Source organism: Panthera onca, chromosome C1, assembly GCF_046562875.1.
Source record: "Panthera onca isolate mPanOnc1 chromosome C1, mPanOnc1 haplotype 2, whole genome shotgun sequence".
Lineage (NCBI taxonomy): Eukaryota > Metazoa > Chordata > Mammalia > Carnivora > Felidae > Panthera > Panthera onca.
The window spans coordinates 168,232,407-168,250,004 of NC_138346.1; the positions used below are offsets into that span (position 1 = coordinate 168,232,407).

The 17,598-nt window shown below is 37.7% G+C and overlaps 1 protein-coding gene across 2 annotated transcripts in view; it reads right to left on the reverse strand.

Annotated features, from left to right (window-relative positions):
- RAVER2 (ribonucleoprotein, PTB binding 2) overlaps positions 1-17,598 on the reverse strand; it is a 95,843-nt gene that overhangs the window by 900 nt on the left and 77,345 nt on the right. The window lies entirely within an intron of this gene.

Below are 17,598 nucleotides of genomic sequence, written 5' to 3' on the forward strand. Positions count from 1 at the left end.
CGTCCCACAGAGGCAACAACTACATCTATGCAACTGCCTCTGAGGATGGCCTGAAGACTGACACAACTGAGTCTCCACAGCTAATCGTACAGAGAAGGCTACGTTGCAAAGGGTAGGAGGAGCAGAAATGCAGTCTGGAACCAAAGCCCTGGCACAACTGCCCACAAACGGGAGGGACATCATCAGCACAGAGGAGCAAGAGGATCAGCGCACACACCGAGCACCCTCCGGACCTGCACTGGAAAGGGGAATTTCCATATGTCTGGCTTTCAAAATCAGCAAGGTTTAACTCCAGGAGAGCTGGAAGGCTGTAAGAAACGGAGTCCCCACCCTTGAAGAGCTAGTAAGCTAAAAACGGCCCAAGATACAGCACAAAAGACACTGTCTGAAAAGCACCTGGGCCTATACGTGGAGATTTACTGACTAGTTTTAGGATATGTGCCAGTGGGGCAGGCATCTGCAGGGGCTTTCTCTGGAAATCAAAGTGCTGACAGGTGCCATTTTTGTTGCCCCTCCTCAGCCTAGATAGCCAGAGGCTTTCAGGACTCGGTTCTAGCACTCTTCATCTACCCTGCTAGCACCACCTGTCCCCGGTGTCAATCCTCTGTGGACCTGCCCTGGGCAGGGGAGGGAAGCAGACCCACCCAACCAGCACACCTTTCACAGTCACGGCAGCTCACTACCTCACAGATAGCCGAGCCGAGCGTCCACCCTGCCCACCAGCAAGCCCCCGGCCAGGCCCCCAAGCCAGCAGCACAGGAGGCAGACCCTGCCCACCAGCACACCCACGGTAGCTGCAACCAGGCCTCACCGGGAACGAGCCCTGCGTACCAGTGCACCTGCAGTGGTCACAGCTCAGCCACAACAGGAGGGCACATGTAGCCACACAGGGGACGTTCCTGGAGTTCTCGGTTCTAGTGACTAGGGATTCCTCTACAGTTTACAACAGGACCCGACCACTTTCAAGATCAGGAGACATAGCTGACCTACTTAACACATAGACACAAGCACAGAGTTGGACAAAGTGACAGAGGAATATGTCCCAAATGAAAGAAGACAAAAATAAAACAGAGGTAAGCAATATGCCTGATGAAGAGTTCAAAGTAATGGTCATATACTCACCAGACTTGAGAGAAGAGTGGATGAACTCAGAACTTCAACAGAGAGAGAGAAAATATAAAAACCAATCAGAGGTGAAGAATACAATAGCTGAAATGAGAAATACACTAGTGGGAATCAACAGATTACAGGATGCAAAAGAATGCATCAGGGATCTAGAAGACAGGGCAAGGAAGCAACCAAGCTGAAGAGCAAAAAGAATAAATAATGGCAGGTTAAGAGACCTCTGCAACATCATCAGTATAATAAAATTCACATTATAGGGATCCTAGAAGAAGACAGAAGGAGGCACAACTTATTTGAAGAAATAACATCTGAAAACTTCTCTAATTTGGGAAAGGAAATAGACATTCAGGTCCAGGAAGCACAGAGAGCCCCAAATAAGATGAACCCAAGGATGTCCACACCAAGACTCATAATAATTAAACTGCAAGAATTAAAGATGAAGAGAGACTCTTAAAAACAAGAGATAAACAGTCACAAGGGAAACCCCATAATTATGGCTATCATCTGATTTTTCAGCAGAAACTTTACAGTCCAGAGGAAAGGGCAGGATATATGCAAAGTGCTGAGGGGATAAAACCTACAACCAAGAACACTATATTTGGCCTTATAAGAAATATTAAGGGGAATTCTTTAACTACAAGAAAAGTATGAAAGGAAAACTCTTACTGGTAAAAATAAACAGAGCGGGTCACCTGGGTGGCTCAGTCACTTAAGCATCTGACTTCAGCTCCGGTCATGATCTCACGGTTCATGAATTTGAGCCCTGCGTTGGGCTGACAGCTCAGAGCCTAGAGCCTGCTTCAGATTCTGTATCTCTTTCTCTCTCCGCCCCTCCCCTGCTCATGCTCTGTCTCAAAAATAAACATATAGTAAACGTAGTAGATCAATTACAGAACTAGTAAGGAGATTACAATGCAAAAGTAGTAAAATCAATTATATGCACAAAAATTAGTCAAGGGATACACAAAATAAAAAGATACAGAATAAGATATCAAATATATAAAATGTGGAGGAAGGAGTAAAAATGTCATGCTTTTATAATATGTTTGAATGTAAGTGACCATCAACTCAGTATAGACTGCTACATACACATAGGATGTTACATATGAACCCAGTGGTAACTAAAAACCTATAACAGACAAAAAGAGAAAAGAATCTAAACATAACACTAGAGAAAGCCATCAAACCATAAGGGAAGAGAGCAAGAGAAAAAAGGAACAGAGAACTACAAAAAATAAGTAAAATGACAATGAATACATACCAATCAATAACTTTTTTTTTTAAGTTTATTTTGTGGGGTGCCTGTGTGGCTCAGTCAGTTGGGCGTCTGACTTTGTCTCAGGTCATGATTTCACAGTTCATGGGTTTGAGACCCATGTTGGGCTCTGTGCTGACAGCTCAAAGCCTGGAGCCTGCTTCGGATTCTGTGTCTCCCTCTCTCTCTGACCTTTCCCACTCGCACTGTGTGTCTTTCTCCCTTTTTTTCTCTCTCTCAAGAATAAACGTTAAAAAAAGTTTATTTATCTTGAAAGAGAGAGCAAGCAGGGGAGGGGTAAACAGTAAGAATCCCAAGCAGGCTTTGCGCTATCTGTGCAGAGCCCGACTGCCCAGCTCGATTCCATGAACCATGAGATCATGACCTGAGCTGAAATCAAGAGTCAGACGCTTAACTGAGCCACCCAGGTGCTCCTCCATCATTCTTTAAATGTAAGTGGACTAAATGTGCCAATCAAAAGACACAGAATGGATGAAAAGAACAAGACCCATCTATATGCTGCCTACAGAAGACTCACTTTAGATCTAAAGACATACACAGACTAAAATGAAGAGACAGAAAAAAGCTAGTCCATGTAAATGGAAGCTAACAAACAAAAACCAAACACACAGCTGGGGTATCAATACTCAGATAAAATAGACTTTATGTATCTTTTTTGAGGAGTGGGGGAGGGCATGGTGAGCGACGGACAGAGAGAGAGAGAATCCCATGAGGGAAAGAGAAGCGGGCCTCAACCAAAGTGGGGCTCGTGCTCACCTCAAGCAGGGCACAAGCTCACCCAATAAGGAACTTGAACTTACAAACCATGAGATTATGACCTGAGCTGAAACCAGATGGTTAATCAACTAAGCCACCAGGCATCCTCAGATAAAATAGACTTTAAAACAAAGACTGTCACAAGAGAAAAAAAAGGTCATTACATATTGATAAAGGAATCAATCCGAGAAGACATAACAATTGTAAATATTTATGTGCCCAACTTAGGAATACCTAAATATATAAAGCAAATATCAACAGGCATATAGGGAAAAACTGGCAGTAATACAATAAGAGTGGGGGATGTTAAAACACTACTAAAAAAATAAAAACAAAAAAACATTACTTACATCAATGGATAGGTCATTCAGACAGAAAAATGAATAAGTAGCTTTGAATAAACTTTAGACCAGATAGACCTAACAGATGTATACAAAACATTCCACTCCAAAAGAGCAGAATACACATTCTTTTCAAGGGTACATGGAACAAATTTCCAAGACAGATTTTATGATAGGCCACAAAACAAGTCTCAATAAATTTAAGAAGACCAATATAAGGAGCATCTAGCTGGCTCAGTCGGAAGAGCATGCAACTCTTGATCTGGGGGTCGTGAGTTCAAGCCCCATGTGGGGTGTAGAGATTACTTAAATAAACAAAACTTAAAAAAAAATAGAAGGTATTATATCAAGTATCTTTCCTGATCAGTATAAAACTAGAAATCAATTAGAAGAAAAAAAAACTGGAAAAAACACAAACACATGTAGACTAAATAACATGTTACTAAACATCCAGTAAGTCAATGAAGAAGTAAAAGAAGATACCAAAAAAAAATATCTAGACACAAATGAAAATGGAGACACTACAGTTCGAAATCTTTAGGATACAGCTAAAGCAGTTCTAAGAAGGAAGTTTACAGTAATACGGGGAAAATGGGTGATGGGCATTAAGGAGGGCATTTGTTGGGATGAGCACTAGCTGTTATGTATAAATGATGAATCATTGGAATCTACTCCTGCAGTCAAGACTACACTGTATATGAGCTAACTTGAGAATAAAACAAAGAGAAAAAAAAAAACAAGAAAAACCTCAAATCGGCAATCTAACATTATGCTTAAAGGAACTAGAATAAGAACAAAGCCCAAAGTTAGAAGGAAAGAAATAATAAAGATCAGGATAGAAAGAAATGAAATACGTACTCGAAAAACAACAGGAAAGATCACTGAGACTAAGAACTTGTTCTCTAAAAAGATAAACAAAATTGATAAACCGTTAGTCAACTAATCAATTAAAACTCAAAATTGAAAACAAAAGAGAAGTTATAACTGATATCACAGAAATACAAACAATTATAATTACTACAGAAAATTATGTCAACAAATTGGATAAACTACAATAAATTTCTTGAAACATATAATCTTCCAAGACTGAATCAGAAAGAAATAGAAAATCTGAGCAGACCAATTATTGGTAACAAAATTGAATTAATAATCAAAAGATTCCCAATAAAAAAGTCTAAGAGCAAATGCCTTACAGGTGAATTCTACCCAACAGTTAAAGTGCTGTTAACACCTATTCTCAAACTATGCCAAAAAATAGGCAGGAAGGAATTAGGAAGGAATGCTTCCAAATTTCATTCTATATGGCCAGCATTAACATGATAGCAAAAAAGCATACAAAGATACTACCAAAAAACAAAATTACAGGTCAATATCCTTCATGAACATAGTTGCAAAAATCCTCAGCAAAATATTAGCAAACCAAATGTAAAAATACATTGAAAGAACAGTACACCATGATCAAGTGGGATTTATTCCAGGAATGCAAGGATGGTTCAATAGGTAAAATCAATCAGAATGATATCCCACATTTACAAAGGGAAGGATTAAAATCATATGATTATCTCAACAGATGCAGAAAAAGCATTTGACAAAATTCAAAATGAATTCATGATAAAACTCAACAGAGTGGGTGTAGAGGGAACATAGCTTAAAAAAGGCCATATATGACAAACCCACAGCTAACATCATACTAAATGGTGAAAAACATAACTTTTCTTCTAAGATCAGGAACAAGACAAGGATGCCCACTCTTGCCACTTTTATTCAAGGTACTATTGGAAGTCCTAGCCATAGCAATCAGACAAGAAAAAGAAATTAAAGGCATCGAAAACAATAAGGAAGAAGTTAAAATGTCACTATTTGCAGATAATAGGCTACTATATGTAGAAAACCCTAGAGACTCCACAAAAAACTATCAAAATTAATACATGAATTCAGGAAGGCTGTGTAATACAAAATCAATATGTAGAGATATGTTGCATTTCTATACACTAATAATGAAAGAGGAAGAAAGGGAAATGAAGAAAATTCCCATTTACAATTGCATCAAAAAGAATCAAATATCTAGGAATAAATCTAATCAAGGAGGTAAAGACCTATCTTCTGAAAACCATAAGACACTGATGGTAGAACTCAAAGGTGACAGAAGTACATGGAAAGAGAGATAATTTTCATGGGTTGGAAGAATACTGTTAAAATGTCCACACTACCCAGAGCAATCTATCAAAATACCAACAGTATTTTTCACAGAGCTATAGCAAAATAAATAAACAAATCCAAAAATTTTTACAGAATCACGAAAGATCCCAAATAACCACAACAACCTTGAGAAAGAAGAACAAAGCTGGAGGGATCACAATCCCAGATTTCAAATTATATTAAAAAGCTGTAATAATCAAAACAGCATGATATTAGCACAAAAATAGATACATAGATCAATGGAATAGAATTGAGAGCCCAGAAATAAACCCATGTTGATATGGTCAATTGATCTTCAACAAAGAAGGCAAAAATGTACAATCAAGCAAAGATAGTCTCTTCAATAAATGATGCTGAGAAAACTGTACAACTACATGCAAAGCAATGAAACTGGATCACCTTCTTACACAATACACAAAATAAATTCAAAATAGATTAAAGGGGCACCTGAATGGCTCAGTCGGTTGGGTGTCCAACTCTTGATTCTGGGTCGGGTCATGATCTCATGGGTTCATAAGTTTGAGCCCTGCATCAGTTTCCTTGTGCTGACAGTGTGGAACCTGCTTGGGATTCTCTTGCTCTCCCTCTCTCTCTGCCCTTCCTGTGCACACTCTCTCGCTCTCTTTCACAATACATAAATAAACTTAAAACAAAATGGATTAAAGACCTAAATGTGAGACCTGAAACCACAAAACTCCTAAAAGGAAGCATAGGCAGTAATCTCTTCGATATCAAACTTGGCAATATTTTTCTGGATATGTCTCTTCCAAGGAAAATAAAAGCAAAAAACCCCAACACAAACAAACAAAAAGCACAATTGGGATTATATCAAACTAAAGAGCTTTTTGCACAGTGAAGGAAACCATCAACAAACAAAAACCAAACCCACCTTCTCTTCCAGCCCACTCCAAGTCACTAGTATCTCCCTAGAAGTTTTTACACATGTCTGTGCCCTAGCTTTTCTAGCTGCTATTCAAGGTATGGTCCCTGGATTGCTTGATTCAGATAGCCAACAAGACACAATATTCATGAGTCCCACAGCACTGTAGCAAACAGAAAACAATTTCTTAATGGATGCAGGGATATCCTCTCTACTCCCCACCTATGACTATACACCTGGGCCCAGCACAGAGGAAAGAGGCAAAAACTTCCATTTATATTTCTCCCTGGAAGAAGTTTAACTACATACTTTCTCAGCTGCTGCCTGAATGTCCAGAATCTAATCAGCCTGCATCTAGGTGCTAACTGAAATTCATCCTTTTGGGATACTGACAAGTCTTAGCACAATCTCAACTACAGGGAGTCATAAGAACAAGGAAGAAAACTTGGTCAATCACAAACATTTGAGGACAACTAAGAGCTCAGGCCAGGTTCATCCCCTATACAAGACCATTCTAGTAAGACTGGGAGAGGTGGCTGTTTTATCCAATGTGCAAAAACAAAGAGACGGAGAGTCAAGGAAAATGAAGAAACAGAAAAATGTGTTGCAGACAAAAGATCAAGATAAAGATCCAGAAACAGATTGTAATTAAAAAGAGGTAAGTGGTTTACCTGAAAGGAGTTCAAAATAACAGTCAAAAATAATGCATGAACAAAGTGAGAATTTCAACAGAGACAGAAAAAATTTTAAAAGTACAAACAGAAAATTCAGAGCTGAAGAATACAACTCAACTGAAAAAAAATTCAATAGAAAGTTTCAACAGCAGATTAGATCACCCAGAAAAAAAGCATTAATGATCTTGAAGACAGATCAGTGGAATTAATCCAATCAGAGATGGGGAAAAAAAAAGAACGAAGAGAGCTTAAGAGACATATGAATCACCATCAAGTAGATCAATATAAGAAGTGAAGGAGAGAACAAAAGGGGCAGAAGACTTTTTCAAAGAATTAATGGATGAAAATTTCCCTGCCCTGAGGAAAGAGACATCAAGATCTATAACACCCAAAGAGTACCATACAAGATGAATTAAAAGAGACATACACTGAGACATACTATAATTAAACTATGAGACATTAAAGACAAGGAGAGACTCTTAAAAACAGCAAGAGAAAAGCATGTTTTTAATGAAAGGAACCCCCATAAGCAGATTTTTCAGCAAACCTGAGACAGTAAAACTCCTAGAAGAAAACAGGTGGTGAGCTCCTTGGCATCAGTCTTGGTGATGATTTTGGGGTTTAACACCAAAAGTAAAGGAAACAAAAGTAAAAACAAATGGGAGCTCAAGAAACCAAAAAGCTTCTGCCCAGCACAGGAAACCATCAACAAAATGAACAACCTACTAAAGGAGAAAATATGTGCAAATCATATATCTAATAATGAGTTAATGTCCAAAATATATAAAGCACTCACGCAACTCAACAGCAAAAAAAAACAGAACAAAACAAAACAAAAAAACCCAACTCTATTATAAAATGGACAGAAGATATGAATAGACAACTGTCCAAAGAAGACATAAGATGGCCACTAGGTACATGAAAAGATGTTCAGTGGCAGGAACACAGGAGCATGTGATGGGACATATCGGCTGGTCCAGGGAAGACAGCAGCAAACAAAGTTAGAAAGACATGCCGGCCTCAACCATGGAAGGAGTGAAAATGAGATATCACCTCACACTTATTAGAATGACTATTATCAAAAACACAGAAGATATTAATTATATTGGAATTAAAAAGCTTAACAAAAAAAAGACAAGATAACAAGCATTGGTGAAGATGTGCAGAAAAGGGAGCATTCAGGCACTACTGGGAATATAAATTGGTGCAGCCACTATGAACAAAACTATGGAGGTTCCTCAAAAAATTAAACTACCATTTGATCCAGTAATTCTACTTTTGAGTATTTATCTGAAGGAAATGAAAACATTAACTCACAAGTGATATCTGGGCCCCCATGTTCATTGCAGCATTATTTACAATAACCAAGACATGAGTTGGGGCACCTGGGTGGCTCAACCAGTTAAGCGTCCGACTTCAGCTCAGGTCATGATCTCAAGGTTTTTGAGTTCAAGCTCTGCATCGCACTCTGTGCTGACAGCTTGGAGCCTGGATCCTGCTTGGGATTCTGCGTCTCCCTCTCTGTCTGCCCCTCCCCCACTCATGCTCTGCCTCTCTCTCAAAAATGAACATTAAAAAAAAAAAACACATGAAAGCAACCTAAGTGTCCATCAATGGATGAACGGGTACAGAGAATCTCTTTCTCTTTCTCTCTCTCTCTCTCTCTCATACACACACACACACACACACACACACACACACACAAGAAGGGAGGGGGAGAGAAAGAGAAAGGGAGAAAAAGAAATATTAGCCATAAAAAAGGAGAAAATCTTGTCATTCGTGACAACATAGGTGGACCTTGAGGGCATTATGATAAATAAGTCAGACACAGAAGGGCAAATACTGTATGACCTCACTTATATGTGGAATCTAACAAACAAGCAGAACAAAGCCAATTAAACTATAGATACAGAACACAGATAGGTGGTTGCCAGAGATGGTGGGGGATGGGGAGTGGGGATGGGTGAAATAGGTGAAGGTGGTTAAAAGGTACAAACTTCCAGTTAACAGATAAGTCCTGGAGACGTCATGTACCACATGGCGACTAATACCATATTGCATATTTAAAAGTTGCAAGAGTAGACTGTAAACGTTCTCATCACAAGAAAAAAAGAAATTTGTAACTATGTATGGTGATGGATGTTAAACTAGACTTACTGTAGTGAACGTTTCACAATATATGCAAGTATCATGTTGTAAACCTAAAATCAATATAATGTTATATATCAACTGTATCTCAATTAAAAAAAAAGAGAGAGATTCCACCCTAAAGATTGCCTGCAACAAAATCGCATACTGAGACTGGAATTCCTCCAATATCAAGCCTCTAATTATTCTCTTCATCTGCCTTTTGCTGGAGTCCCTCTGTTGGTGATCTTACTGCGTGTCAGACTGTGCACACTATCACTGTCAGACCCTTAGCTTCAGGTATAAAGAACTCTTTTTCTTATTAGTGTTCTTCCTCTAATAAATAGTTAGTCCATTAAATTAAATTTTGAAAAGCTACTTATTTGACAGCCCAATTCATTTTTCAAAGATGACAGGGAGAGAAATAATACCTCACTCCGGGGTCTAGAAATCATACACTTTGAATTCCTTTCCCTTGAATCTTCCTGCTATGAAGTAATCCACGTTTCATGTCTTAGTATAAAGCAAATCAATAGTTTGAATTTTTCTCTCTTTCTATATACTATCTTTATTCTCAGAAGCCAGGTAGGAAATTATGTGCTTCCACCGAAAGGACTTCCCAGTTGTGTACCGTGTATGTGTGTGTGTGTGTGTGTGTATACACACACACACACATATATATAGTACACTTCAGTGGTATATATACATATATCTCAATGGTATATATATTCTTACTTTAATGGTGTATATGTACATATATATACACACCACTGAAGTAAGAATCAAGTGAGATGTAGGAGATCAGCAAAACACTCCACTGAGCAGCACAAGAATTAGCAGTAAGAAGAGGAAATGAAAATGGACATCATTATCACCCATATGATACTGGGAGCAAACGAAATTTTTCTGATACACTCTATCAAAGATATCTAATTTTTAGTGAAAGGATCGTTGGGTACAATGGGAGGTGATGATAATTAAGATTTTTGAAACAAAGCTCAGTGTTCTAGGAGAAGTAATCTGGATCAGAAAGGGGGGGGACCACAAAAGAGGGGAAGAGTTTATGTAAAACAGGCAAATACTCTTCCCTCTATTTCATATTCGTAGGTCACAGACACCCATTTCTTTGTGGACAACTATTGAGGTCACCGGGCTGTGTGCTATACAGTTACCTAGAAAAATGAAGTTTGGACTGTGCCCTCTAACAGCTCATATCATAGGGGAAGTAAGAAAAGTACAAAACATATTTCTAAAAGGAGAACACCACCATGCCAAAAGAGAAATAGAGGCAAAGTGCTCAAGCGTTTTCATAGAAGGGAAAATGGGAGAGGAAGGTTTGAGAGGTAAAGTTTCATGGATGAGAAGGCATCAGAATTTGGATATGGAGATGATACTGGGTATGGACATGAGGATACCAGGAATGACTGTTCTGGCAGAGAGGAAATGCCTGAGCAAAGGCAGGTAGTAAGAACTCACGGGCCTGTGATGGGGCAGAGCGGCTGGTCCGTGGAAGAGCGGAGGGGCAAATGAGGTTGGAAAGGCAAGCTGGCCTCAGTCATGGAGGGGCTGGAATGCCAGGCTAAGATTATAAGCAGAACAATCTATTTGATCTTGGAATCTAGAAAAATTAATAAGCAGCTCTATTGCAAACATGGTAATCAAAGAGATAGGCACTAGATATATGCATGTGGGCAAACACACAGATTATATGTGACTTAAAACCTTGATTAAAATTTTACAAGAAAGAAAGTGATATACTCTGGAAATCTGAAAAAACAATCTGATGGGCATTTATGCATTGGAGACACTAAAGAAAGGTCCTGAGTAGAAGAGAATGTCTACTATTCAGGTGGGGATCAAATTAGCAAAATATCCAAACCATAATACACCTGAAAGACAAACTGACAAAATTTAATTATGATGACAGTCTACGCTGTATCACCGACATCAGCCCTGTGTAGTAAGCAAAAAAGGAACGATCTCCAGTGAATAGGTGTGAAAACAGAAGCTTGGATAACTTACGGGACTTGCCTGAAATCACAAGGTTATTAAATGTTAGAGCCATGAATCCAACTCATTTTTTCTCACGTTGGTGTCCTTTACATTATTCCAATCTTCCTTATTTTTAAAAATGCATTTTTTTCTTTGCACACAATTACTCTGAGGCCCATTCTGTACTTATGCAATTGCTATTTTATTTTTGCGTTTGAAGAAATATTTTCTTCCTTTAAAGTATTTTTATCTTCATGTAAATGGAGACTAATTTTCTTTTATTTCCATGTGAATTTGGAATATCACGGTTTCACTTTTTGACAGGCAAAGTTGTATATTTAAGATGTGTCTTAAGCTCAATATTTAGGTTCACTTCAGGAACAGAACTTAAGGCTAGTTTTTAAAAGCTCACGGAAGAATTCATGAAAACACCATCTTGAATATCCCTCAGTGAGATTCCTTTGGGCTCTATTTTTTTTTTTTTTTTTTGAAGTCTATTTATTTATTTATTTATTTAGAGAGAGAGCACATGCACAAGTGGGGAAGGAGCAGAGAGAGAGGAGAGGAGAGACAGAAGCCCAAGCAGGCTCTGCACCACCATGCAGAGCCCAATGCGGGGCTCCATCTCGTGAACCACAAGGTCATGACCTGAGGTGAAGTCGGACACTTAATTGACTAACTGAGCCACCCGGGCGTCCCACTTTGGGGCACTTTATAGTGAATCTGATGCAGCTCCTCAGCTACTGGTCCAAATTCACAACGTTTATCACTCGCGCTCTTCCGAAAGGAATGCAACGACTTAGTGTCCTCTAAATATACAAATTGTTTTTTGGAAAATTCTGCTTCCACTTAGGGCTCCTCAGCCTCACCTTAACCTTTAGCCCCACTTTGCTTCTCCAAGTCTTGTCTTATTAGAGAAGTCAGAGGAGATGGAAAGCCGAAAATGAACAACTGCACAGGTTCTTCTAGAATCTGAATCAAACCCTTAATACTCCTTTCTTACGGTTTCAAGTCCAGCTTTTTGGACTTTATACCTAAACAAACATGAATTCATTCCTCTTTTCTGCATTAAGCATAAAATTTTATTTAAGTACAGTTTTTCTCTTTTCCGCAGTTAAAAATGTTTTAAAACCCACTTTCCTTTATTTTCTGACATTCAGGATACAACAAAATGTCTCTTCCTTACATATATGCATAGATGTTTTCAATTTTCACATTAATTTTTGCTTCTCAGCTACTTGCCTTTCTTCATGAGTAACATTACGTCTTAACTTTGAATGGAAGGACTGATCCTCCAAAAGTATTGTAGCACGTTCCAAAAAATAAAAGTAAAATTTCAGTGCCCCACTAGTTTCAGCGTACCAAAGTATACAAATTCTACACCTTAGGTTTAAGTATGTTTTTTTTTAAAAAAAATTTAGAGTGTGCACGCACGTGTGTGAGAGAAAAGTGAGCGAGCGTGACAGAAAATCGTAAGCAGGCTCCACACTCATCGCAGAGCCTGACATGGGCCTTGATCTCACCACTGTGAGATCACGACCTGAACTGAAATCAAGAGTCGGACACGTAACCAAGTGAACCACCCAGGCGCCCCTAAGAATGCTTAATAAGCACTCTCAAAATATCAAAATACACACATTAAAATCCTTTGAAAAATTAGACTAACAAGTCAGAGTAGCAATTCAAAACTAGCTTTAAATTGCACACTCATTTTATTGATTTTTTTAACGTTTAAAAAACTGATTTGGTTTATAAACAAAAGATTTTAAAGCAGTGAGGGTAACTAAATCAATTCCAAATTATTGTTTTCCTTTAATTACAGTTTTTAGCAAAAATCATTTTTAAAGTATTTTCTAAATTATTGGCTAGAGTTAATATAATCTGTGATTTCATAATTATTGTTTCAAGTAGACTTAGGTTTTTAAAAACATTCTATATGTTCCTGTTTGTCACAAGATTCTTTTTGTCACAAAAATCTTTTTGGCAGGTCTCCCTGTACTATTTTCCCACTAGGTGGCAGCATTGGGCTCCATGTTAAAGGACTGAACGCCAAGCAGACCTTTTTGTTCATTTTTTAGTTTTATTTCCTATTTCCTCATCACACAGTCTTAGCACACATTCTGTGGTGGATTCCCTGAAACAGGCAATCGGCTTCCTCGCAGGAAACACCCCAGTAACCAAGGGCAACACAAGAGTATAACAGGCAGGTAAATCGTGTTCTCTTCACCTGCGACATACCAGACGCAAGTGTCCCGTGAAAATCCCAAATCACAATTTTAACAGTCCTATGACACAGCAGAAATAATTCTTATATTATTCTTTACATAATTAAAACTAATTACTAAGTCAAACTGAAAAGATACTTAAGTGAAATTTTGATCTATTTTACCTACTTTAAAAGTGGGGAGGAAAAAAAAAAAAAAGTGGGGAGGAAGGAATGTCTTGTTTTTGACAGATTTTAATTAGATGTTAGGTATAGGCATTTAATAAAAACTTAATAAATTGGCTCAAAGGCTTTTCCCTTAAGGTAGGCTTCTCCCAACCATCTGACATAGATGTACCTCCCTCAGAACCGGACATTTCAAAATCCATCCATCCATTCAAATTAATAGGATTATATAGCTGACTATCATGATACTATCATTGCCAGTGTTATGATAGATTTTTAAATAACTACATCTATTTTTTATTTAAATTTTCTCAATAAAAGAATTTTTAAGGGCAGCCTGGGTGGTGTAGCCAGTTAAGCATCTGACTCTTGATTTCAGCTCAGGTCATGATCTCATGGTTCAAGGGTTGTTGAAGCCCTGCATCAGGCTCTACAATGGCAGTGCAGAGCCTGCTTGGGATTCTCTCTCCCTCCCTCTCTCTCTGCCCCTCCCAGGCTCACATTCTCTCTCTCTCTCTCTCTCTCTCACTCTCTCCCTCCCTCCAAATAAATAAATAAAAACTTTAAAAAATTTATTTAAAAACGTTTAAAAAGAATATTTAAGCAGTACACTTTTGAGAAAATAACTTCGGCTCAATAGCAGTACTCAAATATAATCGACTAGAGAAATAGGATGTATAGCCCATTTTAAATTGTTTTCTAATTAGAACTAGATGTGTAATTAACTTGTTTTCTTATCATTAGATACTTTCAGGATCTCTAAAACACTGTGTGAAAATGCCACCCTCTGTTTAGTACAGTTAGGCTTTTTTTTTTTTTTTTAATTTGAGTACATTTGTTGATGTTCACAAGGCTGTGTAGCCATGACCACAATCTAATTCCAGACCATTTTCATCACTCCAAAAGGACACCCTGTACCTGAAAACAGTTACTCCACAACTCCTATTTCCCTGACCCCTAGTAACTGTTTACTTTCTCTAAGAGTTTGCCTATTCTGGGTATTTCATATAAACAGAATCATGTAATATGTGACCTTTCGTATCTGGCTCAGCATAATGATTTCAAGGGTCAGCCGTACAGTGACAAGGATCAGTATTCCATCTCTTTTATAGCTACGTAATATTTCATTGTATGGATATGCCACATTTTGTTTATTCACTCATCAACTGATGGACATGTGAGTCATTTCCATTTTGGTTATGATGAATAATGCTGCTATGAAAATTAATGTCCAGGACACCTGGATGGCTCAGTCGGTTAAGCATCCGACTTCAGCTCAGGTCATGATCTGGCAGTTCTCTTGAGTTGGAGCCCCCACGTCAGGTTCTGTGCTGACAGCTCGGAGCCTGGAGCCTGCTTCAGATTCTGTGTCTCCCTCTCTCTCTGCCCCTCCCCTGCTTGCACTCTGTCTCTCAAAATTAAACATTAAATAAAAAAAAGTTAATGTCCAATTTTGTATGTGGACATTGTATTTTCAATTCTCTTGGGTATGTGATTCCTAGGTCATATGGTAAGCGTGTTTAACATTTTGAGGAACTGCTAAATTTTTCTAAAACAGCTGTGCCATTTTATACTCCCTCCCGGCAATGTCCGAGAGTACCAATTTCTCCACATCATTGCCAACCCTTTTTATGGTTCATTTTTCTTCATTCTCTTTCTATCGTTTAGGCTGGATACTCTCAATTGACTTATCTTCCTAACATGTTGGGTTTTTTGCCTGTTCAAATCTGCTATGCATAGTACATTTTTCATTTCAGTTATTGTACTTACTCGAATCTAGAACTTCTGTTTGGTCCTTTCCTAATAATTATTGCCAGTTTTATTGATGCTTTTTTTTTTTTTTTTCAGGAGAGAACACTTAGAGCTTTTTATTGTGCCCTTTTTTTGTTGATATCCATTTGGCCTGGATTTTCCATTTAGGCCTATAATACACTGCAGATTAATTTTAGAGTACGGTTTGAGGCAAGGGTCAGGGTTCACGATTTCAAATATGGATAATCAGTTGTTCTAACATTTCTATTCTTCACCTATTGAATTGTTTTGGCATCTCTTTCAAAAATCAGTTTGCCATTTAAGCATGGGCATATTCTGTTCTAGTGATCTATTTGCCGGTCATTATGCCAAAACCCCAATGCTCGATAGGACTTTATAGTAAATCTTAAAGTCATATACAGGAAGTCCTCCAAATTTGTTCTTTCATAAGACTGTTTGGGTATTTCAGCTCCTTTGCATTTTAATACAAACTTTAAAAATTGGCTTGTCAATTTCTATTTAAGAAAAAGGCTGCTGAAAAACTAGTTGGGGTAACACTGAATCTAGAGATAGTCTGGGGAGAATTGATATATTACCAATATTAAGTCTTCCAATTCACTGACACGATATAGCTTTCCATTCACAGGCATCTCGTTTAATTTCTCTCAGCAGTGTCTTGTAGTTTTCATTGTTCTTACAAATCTTGTTAATTTATTGCTATGTATTCCATGTCTGATGCTGTTGTAAATGGAAATTAAAAAAAAAACCTTTATTTTCCAATTGTTTGCTGCTTGTACACAGAAATACAACTAATTTCTGCATTCTGCCCTTCTATCATGTGACTTTGCAAAGTTTGTTAGTTTTATTGGTTGCTTTTCAGATTCTTAAGGGTTTTTCATGCAAAGTCATCATATGCAAAGAGAGACATTTTTACTTTTCCTTCCCATTTCACATTCCTTTTAAAAAACATTGCTGCAGTGATTGAAACTTCCAGCAAAATGTTGAATAGAAGCGGTGAAAGTATATAGTCAAAGCTTGCTCTGGAAACCTCTTTAATTGGAGCTTATACTCTATTTTAACTATTCTTATCATTCAGTTTAGGTTTCCTGCCTAGCTATTTGTTTTCTACTCATCCTGGGTTTTTTTTCCCCCCTTTCCTGATATTTTTTGGCTTAATCAAATGTTCTTAGAATTCCATTAAATTATTGACACTTTATGTATACTGTTTTGTATTTTTTTTTAATGGTTGCTCTATGGGTTATAATGTGTTCCATAACTTATCAGTCTACTCAGTGTTACTGTTCTACTTCATATAAAATGCAATGATCCCACAACTATACTTTCATTCACCCCATACTATACTGTCATTTGTACAATTACCAAATATGTTGTATCTATGCACATTACAAACCCCACATCACAATGTTACAGCTTTGCTTTTAAATAGAGAAAATATATAGTATTTTATTTACCCACATATTACAGTTGTTTTAACACAGTCGTTCTCAATGAGGAGCAATCTAAGGGGTAGAAGAAAGATACTGCTAAATATCTTCCAATGCACAGGATAGTCTCCCCACCCTCTACCCAGCCCAGAATGTCAACAATACCAAGGCTGAGAAACTGTGCCTTAGGAATAATGTGCGTTGTTTTTATCTAGTTGCTTTCAAGATACTCTCTTTATAACTTTGGTTTTCATCATATTAACTAATGTGTCTAGGTAAGTTGTTCTTTTTATTTATCCTGCTTTGCAGGGGAGATGTCTGAGCCTGTTAGGTCTGTAGGGTTTTTACACCAAATTTAGAATATTTTTACTAACACTTTTTCAAATATTTCATGTGGCATTACCTGTCTTCTCCTGGAACACCAATTACACTTATTTTAGACTACTTGATATTGTCCCTCCGGTCTTGAGGATCTGTTCACTGATTTTCATTCTCATTTCTGTTTTTCAGACTGAATTATTTTTTTGTCTTTATGTTAATCATAACTTTTTTCCTGTTTTCTCCAATATTTTGCTAAGCCCATCCACTGTATTTTTGTTTCCAGATACTATACTTTTCTATTGTAGAGTTGCTATACTTCTT